This window comes from Eublepharis macularius, chromosome 2, assembly GCF_028583425.1.
Source record: "Eublepharis macularius isolate TG4126 chromosome 2, MPM_Emac_v1.0, whole genome shotgun sequence".
NCBI classification, from domain to species: Eukaryota; Metazoa; Chordata; class Lepidosauria; order Squamata; family Eublepharidae; genus Eublepharis; species Eublepharis macularius.
The window spans coordinates 144,122,145-144,131,650 of NC_072791.1; positions in this window are offsets into that span (position 1 = coordinate 144,122,145).

The following is a 9,506-nucleotide window of genomic DNA, read 5'->3' on the forward strand; positions in this document are numbered from 1 at the left end:
AGCAAAACCGGAGCCAGACTGGGGCAGCTTGGGGAATGGAAAAAATCAGAGGAAACTATGTAGAAAAAGAAATGTTTCAGGTATCCTATTGGCACAAACAGTGTCTGTTCTATAAAATGAAAGAAATCCAGATTTTAAATGCACAGATAAATGACTCATGAGCTTTTTCAAAGAAACCCTCAGACAGTAACACTTTAGCAAAAATCCAAAGGTGCTATGATCGTGGGTGGAACACACAGCAAACTCAGCAAACTCATGAGAAGAGTGCCCCTCGACAGGAGGAGGATTTCAGAATAATTTTGGAGACAACTGTAGTAACAGATTGGTAAGACTGGAACAGGGACAAGGAAACATGGGGATAGTTTAAAGAAGAAAAAAATCCTGGCAAGAGGAATGGAGCGGGGTGAGATGCTGTAAACACAATTTGTTAACTCTGTTTTGGGCTGCTGCCCGGGAGATAGTTTACACATTAAAGGGAACATTAGCAATGTTGATCCTCAAAAGGCCCTGGTCTCCTCATTGCACAAAATCATCAAAAATCACGTGGCTTTGGGTGACTGGGAGGGGTGATGCCAAAGGCAAAAGGAGTAAAGCATGGGAGGGGGTGAGATACTCCTTCTATATCTTCTGTCCATGCTCCATGATGTATGGAATACTCCCCCCAGAATGGAATGTCCAAAGAACAAGCATTATGGCTGAAACACAATAGAACACTGGGGCACATTTCTGACCATGTAGATTTTATAATGTCTGTATAAGGTGAATTTCCTGGCTCAGTTATGTCTGTCTGGGGTTGCTCAACATGATGGATAATCCTCACAGTATCCTATTTTTTGTACTGTATTTCTGCCCACATGTTTGCTAAAGGAAGCTTAAGAAAGAAAGAAAGAAAGAAAGAAAGAAAGAAAGAAAGAAAGAAAGAAAGAAAGAAAGAAAGAAAGAAAGAAAGAAAGAAAGAAAGATGGCTCAGGCCATGACCAAGCATGCTGTATGCTGAATTGTTCTTTTCATGCCCAGAAGTGGATACTGGCCAGGTGGGAACTGAAATGGGAACAAGAGAGTGCCAACATTATCTGAGGCTGCCATTTGGTAATTTTGCAATCAGATTTTTAAAACATACTTGTCCTCATGGCTAATGAATGGGACTATAACACTTAATTTGAAATATTATTATTATTAATTAATTAAATTTATAGTCAACCCTCCCCGCAAATGGGCTCAGGGTGGATTACAACATACAGATAAAAACATTAATAAAACAGTACATCGAATAATAATAAAAGCCAGATTTAGCAGCATAAAAACAAACTCTGCACCATGTTCCTAATATCCCAGGACGGGATTCACTCCACCCTTCCCTGCCAACCATAAGGGGAAGAGAGGGGTGAAGACGTGAGTTGGGGCAGATGACTCGATATAGCCCCCCACTAATAGGAGACAGGCAGGGAGGCCAATAAGTGGTTCTGAATACTGGCCTCAACCAAATGCCTGGCGGAACATCTCTGTCTTACAGAGATGGATAATGGATAGGCAAATGAACAGTGGTCTCCTTCTCTTCTTCTTTGGATGGCAATCATGCCAATCTTATCAGCCATACTAATTTCATTGCTTAATACTGATTTCAGTAGAGCTGCTTACCTCTTCCATAAGTTTTCCACAGTGAGGATAAGAGTAGCTTGGGGATGATCAGTGGCAAAACAGTAGAGGAGAGAGTTCAAACAGCTTTATCCTCATGCATTGACCTCTTCCTTGAATTTGCAGCCCCAAAGGTTGTATTTGATGGAAGAAAAAAGCCTGTTTGGATTGACAAGTGACAGATGTTCTTAGATTTTGAGAGAAAAATTACATACATTCTGCGCTATAACCACGCCACTAGTAAACATACTATAACTGGTTGAACTCTTGTATTAAGAAACAACTGGTGGCACCAGATATTCACCATCATCTGTATCAAAAGACACATCCCACCAGTTCAACACAGCTCAGATAATCACTACTATGTGGGTGGGGGATCAGCTTCCACAGGTGCATCTGCACTTGCAACACATGCAAAAAAAAATGCTTGTGCACAGATAGTATTTGCTGGATCAGAGAAACTGAAATACAGGTAAGGAAACTATTCTCAGCTGAACTGTTATTTATTTTTTACTTCACTTATCCCACCTTTCTCCCCAGAGGACCCCCAAAGCAGTTTGCATCAAACTGATGGTGTTGTTTTGACCTCTCCCTTGTAGTGCTGTATGGAAGTTGCAAGGGGTGGGAGGGGACCCTGATTTCATCTCCCATTCCAAGATACCAAATTGTTAGAGGTTCTAACACAGCTTGAAAGAGTTCTTGTGGGGATGATTTATTATGATTGCAAGAAGTGAGTTTTCTTCAATCCTTCCATCTAGACTCTTTTAGTTTTTAGCTCCGTTGATTGAGAAACTGTTTAAGCACCAGTGTGGTGCAGTGGTTAGAATACTGGGATAGTGTCTGGGAAACTAATAGTGAAATTCTAAGCAGAGTTACAGTCTAAGCCCATTGAAATCTGGAGTAACTGGAGTAACTCTGCTTAGGATTTCACTGTAAGGTTCAAATCTCCACTCTGCTGTGGAAACTTGCTAGGTGATCATAGCCCAGCATTGTTTGCTTTTCAAATGATTAATAACCTTTTTTCTGAGAAGATATGTATCATATTTGCTGCCATGCAAATATTCAGCATCTCTCATGGATACAAAAACAATTCCTTCTAATAGCAAACTTGATGGTCCTGTTGCTGACAGTATGGCAATCAAACAGGGCCATCCACAGACAAAGCAGTTTGTGCCTACTTAGGGCACAAGGACTTTCCTGAGTCTGCAGAAAATACAAGTCTTGCAGATAAAACACATTTCCCAGACATCATGTGGTTCCCTCTGCCAGCTCAGTACAGAAAGCTATATGCTTTAGAAGGCTCTAATTGTTTTAAACAGCTAAAAGAGTCCAGGCAGGAGGACTGAAGGTGCTTCTTGCAATCATAATAAATCACCCCCACAATAATCTTTCAAGCAGTGTTAGAACCCCTAACAATTTAGCATCTTGGAATGGGAGATGAAATCAAGACCCCGTCCCATTCCCTGCAGCTTCCATACAGGCCGTGAAGGAGAGGCCAAAACAATACCCTCCTGTATTGTAAACTCACATTAACAGCAGTTTCCTGCTCACCTATTCCTGGCCAGTTGCACTAGAGAATTAGGCTGGTGAGGTTCAGATCTAGCTGAGCAGGAACCGGGTCAGCCCCAAGAAGTTCTGCACTGAAGAATTTTGAAACCATGTACCTCCCCCACAGTGACTCTCTGTGGGCCTCCGCTTGTCAAATGATAATAAGGAGGCAGTGAGATAACCTGTGGTGACAGAGCCTGGAGGAGGCTTTTTCCTTTCTTTGCTTCTTTTTTTCTTGGTGTACAAATAAAAGCTAACCTGTTTAATAACTGCCAGATCAGGACACTCCCCGCCCCCACATAATATCCATTATAGATGTCAGCTTCCGTATATCCACACTTTTGCAATGAAGGCTGAATTGGGGAACTGTGGTTTAACGATTCCACAATTGTGGAACATATCGGAAATGCACACATTTATACATCATGTGCAGATATCACTAAATTCTCTATAACAGAAATAATTTTTGTGTCTTCACAACACCTTGTAGATATTTTCTTACGTAGCTGAAATGAGACTGAAATGCAGCATACATCTTTACCAAACATGGAAAACTACAAGTACTGCTTGTGTGAATAATGCCTATCAGTTCTTCTACGTTATACATGATGTCCTCTCATGCCTTTTGTTCATGATCTAAAATGGATTCCTGGCTGTATTGCTCATTGATGGAGGAAATTGAATGGTTAACGTTTTCAAGTCCTCCCTAGGGATGTTTGGTGCTGTCACAGAGAAAATCTAAAAAGAGAATATAAACCATGGTATCTCCTGTACGGAATTAAGTGGCACTGGGGTGTACTGGAATTAAGTATATTCTTTTTATTGTATGATGCTAGGGTGCTTTTATATTGGAGAGTATCTACCTCCTAACAGCATCTGGAATACAAGAATCTAGTGAACAAAACCATTCACTTCTCCTGTGCTCCTAATGAGTTGAATGGCAGATGGGAGGCACAACATTGTTGTGAATCAATTTGTTAACCTAAGAAATTTTATTTATTTATTTGTATTTGATTTATATTCCACCCTCCCCACATTAGCGGGCTCAGGGCAGATTACATCATATACATTATAAAAAACGTTAACATTTCCACTTTAAAACCAATAGACAATAATATATAATTTAAAATCTAAAATACAGAGTACAAAAACAGCAGCACAGAAACAATTCATATAATCCATCATCCAACCGCCCCTAAAAGAATATCACAAAGGGTCGGGTGGTAGCTATTTCCTGATAGGGAGGGACGATCCCCTCTGTTCAACCAGTGGGGGGCCCTGCCCAGTGTCAACCATACGCCTGGTGGAACAGCTCTGTCTTACAGGCCCGGCAAAAGGATAGCAGGTCCTGCCAGGCTCTGGTCTTATCAGATAGAGCATTCCACCAGGTTGGAGCCAGGACCGAAAAGGCCCTGGCTCTGGTCGATGCTAGGCAGGCCTCCCTGGGACCAGGGACCACTAATAGCTGTTTTTCACTGGAATGAAGCATCCTCCGGGGCTCATATGGGGAGAGGCGGTCCCGCAGATACGCTGGTCCCAGTCCACATAGGGCTTTATTGGTTAAAACCAGAACTTGAATCTGATTCGGTACTCTACCGGTAACCAATGCAGCTGGCACAATACTGGTGTTATATGTATATTTCCTGGCACTCCAGTGATGACCTGCGCTGCTGCATTTTGGACCAGTTGCAACTGCTGGATCAGACTCAAGGGAAGCCCTGCATAGAGCGTGTTACAGTAGTCTAACCTGGAAAAACGAGGACCTGGCAACCGCAGCGACCTGGGCCTCCATTCCCAGGGAGGCATCCAGGATCACCCCCAGACTCTTCACCCTCGGGGTTGGTGTAAGCACCGCCCCATCAAGAGTAGGGAGTCAGGGTCCCAAATCCACGTTCCCACGCCTCAAGTACAGGATCTCCGTCTTTGTGGGATTTAACTTCAGCCGACTCTGCTTCAACCATCCAGTCATGGCCTCAAAAGCATGCTCTAGGACATCTGACAATCAATCAATCTGATACCACAATGTTCCAGTGAAGAGCGTAATTTCTTCTTCCAAATGGCTCTCACTCAGATGTTAAGACACACAACCCTACTCTGATTAATAAAATGGTAAACTTAATGGTCACTGAGCAATCATACAAAATATCAGGAATCTAACTTTAATGTGGTGTTCACTGTCAAGGAGCTCCCCCCACCCCAGCTGATATCATTTGCATCATGTTATCTCCTGATTGTGGAAGACAAATGCATACCTGCCTTATGAAATGGAAGTCTGAAGAGACTTTCAGTTGTGAACAATATTTGTTTCGCAAGTCATGCTTCCTGAGATTGTCGGACATTTGGAACTGGAAACAACCAAACTGAAAAGAGATACCCAAACATAAAAGGCAGAAACACAAGTGTCTAACCTAAAAAGAAATCTCACACTTGATATCTCAGCATCGGTAGGATGGTACTTACGGAAGAAGGCTGTGGGACTGTGCCTGAGACTTGCAAATTTTGGCCTGGCATGAGTCCTGGTTGCGTTCTGCATCTGAACACTCCACACCCTACCTCTTGCCACCTCTGTGGCCTGTGAGGGATTGAACCTGACAGTGACACAGGGCTCTAAGAAGCCTGAAACCCACTTGAGAGTTGCAACCGGTCACTTGATTCCTTAATCCCGTTCCCATTACAAAAGGAACTCTGTTGTCTTTTGCTGTGTTCTCTCCTAATCTTCCAAATAAGCCTTGCATGTTTAGAGAGGCAGTCAGGGGAGGGGAAACAGGGGTGGACCTTCAGCTGCTGATGCTGCTTACTCCTGGCACAGCCGTGGCGGTCGCAAGAAGAAAGGCATTTCTCTTGCTAATTCTTTCCTGTTTGGATCTTTTCTTAATGTCATGGTTTTTCAGAAGGCCCAGGGATTAAGTGGGGCTGGAATTTTCCACAAAGTCTCTGAGGGGGTTGTCATGCTGGACTGAAAACAACCTACATAGGCCTTCCGTGGCCCAAACTCTTCCTTGGCATAAGTTGGGATGTTGCGGCCTCTGGTTTCTGGCACTTGCACAACAAGCACTGTATGGACCTGTGGTCATCACCAGAGGCCCTTCCATCCAAAGGACGAGGGCAGCAACCAGAGACAGGGCATTTTCTGTGGTGTTGTCTCAGCTGCAGAACAAGTTCCAATAGTATGTGCCTGGCATCTAGTCTTTTAAGGTGAAGGCACCTCATGAGAACTTTTTTATTTGCCAAGACATTTTGTAAATCTCTTCTTTTTGGAGAACAGGTATTCCAAATACATTAATAAACAAATTCACACCTCAGGCCAGATTCACACATGTATCTTTATTCACTCAGTGCAGCATCTCATTACTTTAATACTCAGTACTTGATTATTTGCAACTGAACATGTGACTGCTCCATTGATTGAGAAACTGAGAGCCAAGCTACAAGTGATGCCTGGCACAGGTTGGACACTTGTCAGCTTCCCTCAAGTTTTGATGGGAAATGTAGGCATCCTGGTCTTGCAGCTGTAATGGAGAGCCAAGCTGTAAAACCAGGACGCCTACATTTCCCATCAAAACTTGAGGGAAGCTGACAAGTGTCCAACCTGTGTCAGGCGTCACTTGTAGCTTGGCTCTGATTGAGACCCAGTGTGGTGCAGTGTTTAGAGTGTCAGACTATAATTTGCATGCCCAGCTGTCTTACAGACACAGCTATGGAGGCGGATTCAGAAGTGTGCCAGCCTACATCAACATGACAATGATGTGTGAAGTGAATCTGGGAGTCAGTGTGGATGTTACTGCAGCAGGCTTGTTGGGCAAATGACTTGTCTGCTTGTATAAAGCAGTATAGTGTCAGAAGAGCATATTTGTTAAGACTCTCTCCTTTCCAATGAATAGGAAAAAAACAACTACATGTAATTTTCATATTCGCTGAAACCTTGAATCTAGGTGAGTTTCTCAAGTTTACACGGCTTATAACAGTAAACGTGTGAGAAGTTATTTGGCTGGGGTGAGGGGGAGCCTCAGTAAATATCAGCATCAAATAAATATCTCAGTAAATATCTCCTTCCTCCAAGGACCTTAAGGGGAGCCTCCATGTTTTTCCTTTCCCTCTTCCATTTTATCCTCACAGCAGCTAGGTGAAGCTGGCAAGGAGTGACTGGCTCATGTTTATCTGGAAGTTTTATGACTGGGATACCAGGGGTTCAAACCCCCACTCTAGAGGGTTAAGCTAGATGTGCAGGTTTTTTAAGCCATTTTCCAAAAGAACATGCAGCTGGGGGTGGGGGGGTTCCTTTGTTTTTGCTGTTCTACAAAGAGTATTCTGTCCATGGGGAACAGTAAAAAGAGGAAAATACCCTCCCCTGTGCTATTTTGAAATGGGAAATGGCTCGGGGGAGGGGAAGGTAGGAGCTTTTCCTTCCCCTGTGGTGCCATTCTGAGGCTGTTTGGGCTCTCCTTAATTTTTTTAACAGCTGTTCTCCAAATCTGCTTTGTGGCTATGGGAACCAGAGTTGGGTCTGAGGAACGCTTTAAAAACCTGCACATCTAGTTTGACCCTTTGCATATCTAGTTTGACACCCTAGAGTGAAGATTTAAACCCATGTCTCTTAGAGCCTAGTTCAACATTCTAACCAGTCTTTCACATCACCTACTATTATTTTAACTGGAGATGTTAGGGATTGAACCTGGGACCTTCTGCATACACAGCAAATACTCTGCCACTGAATCACAGGTTGTCTCCTAATTTATACCAAAATACACAGACCACTCACTTCCCACCTTTCCTGCCTTTGTTTTTTAGTCCCTGCCCCTATATTATACCTGTCACTAATCAGAGGAGCATTCCCCTTTCACTGATAAAGCCCTTGCCAAAGTATTTTAACAGTGTGACAATATACAGAATGAGGGAATTCTTTGATAATATATTAGTACAAACCAACTTACAAGAGGTTAGTATCTATTACATTTCACATGGGGAAGAAAACCCACAAAGATATACAGCACTATTCAGAAAAGGGCATGAAATGAGATGGACAGTGATTTACAGTACATTCTGGTACATTTTAAGAAAAAGGTAAGCAATGAAGACAAACCCCCATTGCTTGTGTGTACATATTGTCTTGTTTTCCCCAAAGACTGAAGTTTTTATCTTGTAGATCTTGTAGAGCCTGTAGTACACAAGCCCATTTTCTATTATCCTGCCATAGTCTTTTGAACAAATTCTTATTCTATTACTTATTACAGTACTAAAAAAGCCAAAATTTCTCCATAAGTCTGTCAGGGGAGGGGGCAATAACTTACAATTTCTTACTGATACTCTCTTTCTTGTTAGGGGTGGGTGGCTGAATGCAAAAGATGGGAGGTGTTTTGCCCACTTTCTTACTGATACTTTGTGCTAGTCCTTGGCTGCATACTTTCACTTCTGAGAATGCTCTGCACTGCTGCACCATGTATGTTCTTCTTTTGACAAGACTGCTGTGGACCCAGTTGGTTTGTCCTCATGATCAGTAACACTTTCCATGCTTCCCCTCCTGTTTCCCAATGCCTGGAAGAAGTTTTAAACTGTTTGTAACATGTTGATTTTAATTAATAGCTGCATAGCCGCATCCTAATATACACACAAAAAGGGGGGGGACCTAGAAAAGATCCCTTTCACAGTGAAACTGATGGGTCTTTTGAGCAGATCTAGTCAATTTAGCAGGAATCTGGAGAATATCTATATAAATAACATCACAGTCTGTGAACTTGTATGGGATTGCAGCTCCAAACAACATTTTCCTTCTAGGCTGTATTTTCTGAGTAAAGACTGAAGGGCAAACTTTCATTGGCACACTACCATCTCCTGTCTTTTGGTTTATTCATGGGTGAGAACAGTTAAGGAATATAATAAGGAGAAAGCTCTTCTGGTATTCATCATGGTAGAGGGGAAGCCCAGATTGTATTGGGACCACAATGCATGGGAGCAGGGTTGCCAAAAGGCTTGGAGAAAAATGTCCTGTCCTTTTAACAGAGGCTTATTGGGATGTTATTTACCTCCATGCCATGAAGAGCTTTACCTGCCCATTACTACACACTAAGCCTCTGTTAAAGGGACAGAATATTTTTCTCCAGGCCTGTTGGCAACTCTAACAGTGAGTGAGGGATCATACTTCCCTGTGTCGTTTTCTAATCTGACAGAGATGCAGGAAGCTATTTGCCCTCTTGGAGAAACCTATGCGTAACCTACCAACATCTATAAGTTTCCTCAACAGGCAAATAGCAGATCCCCAGGGCTGTGTCAGGCTGTGGGGTGGAAGGCCTAAGCCCCTTTCCCCTGCACACTGCAATCCTGATCCG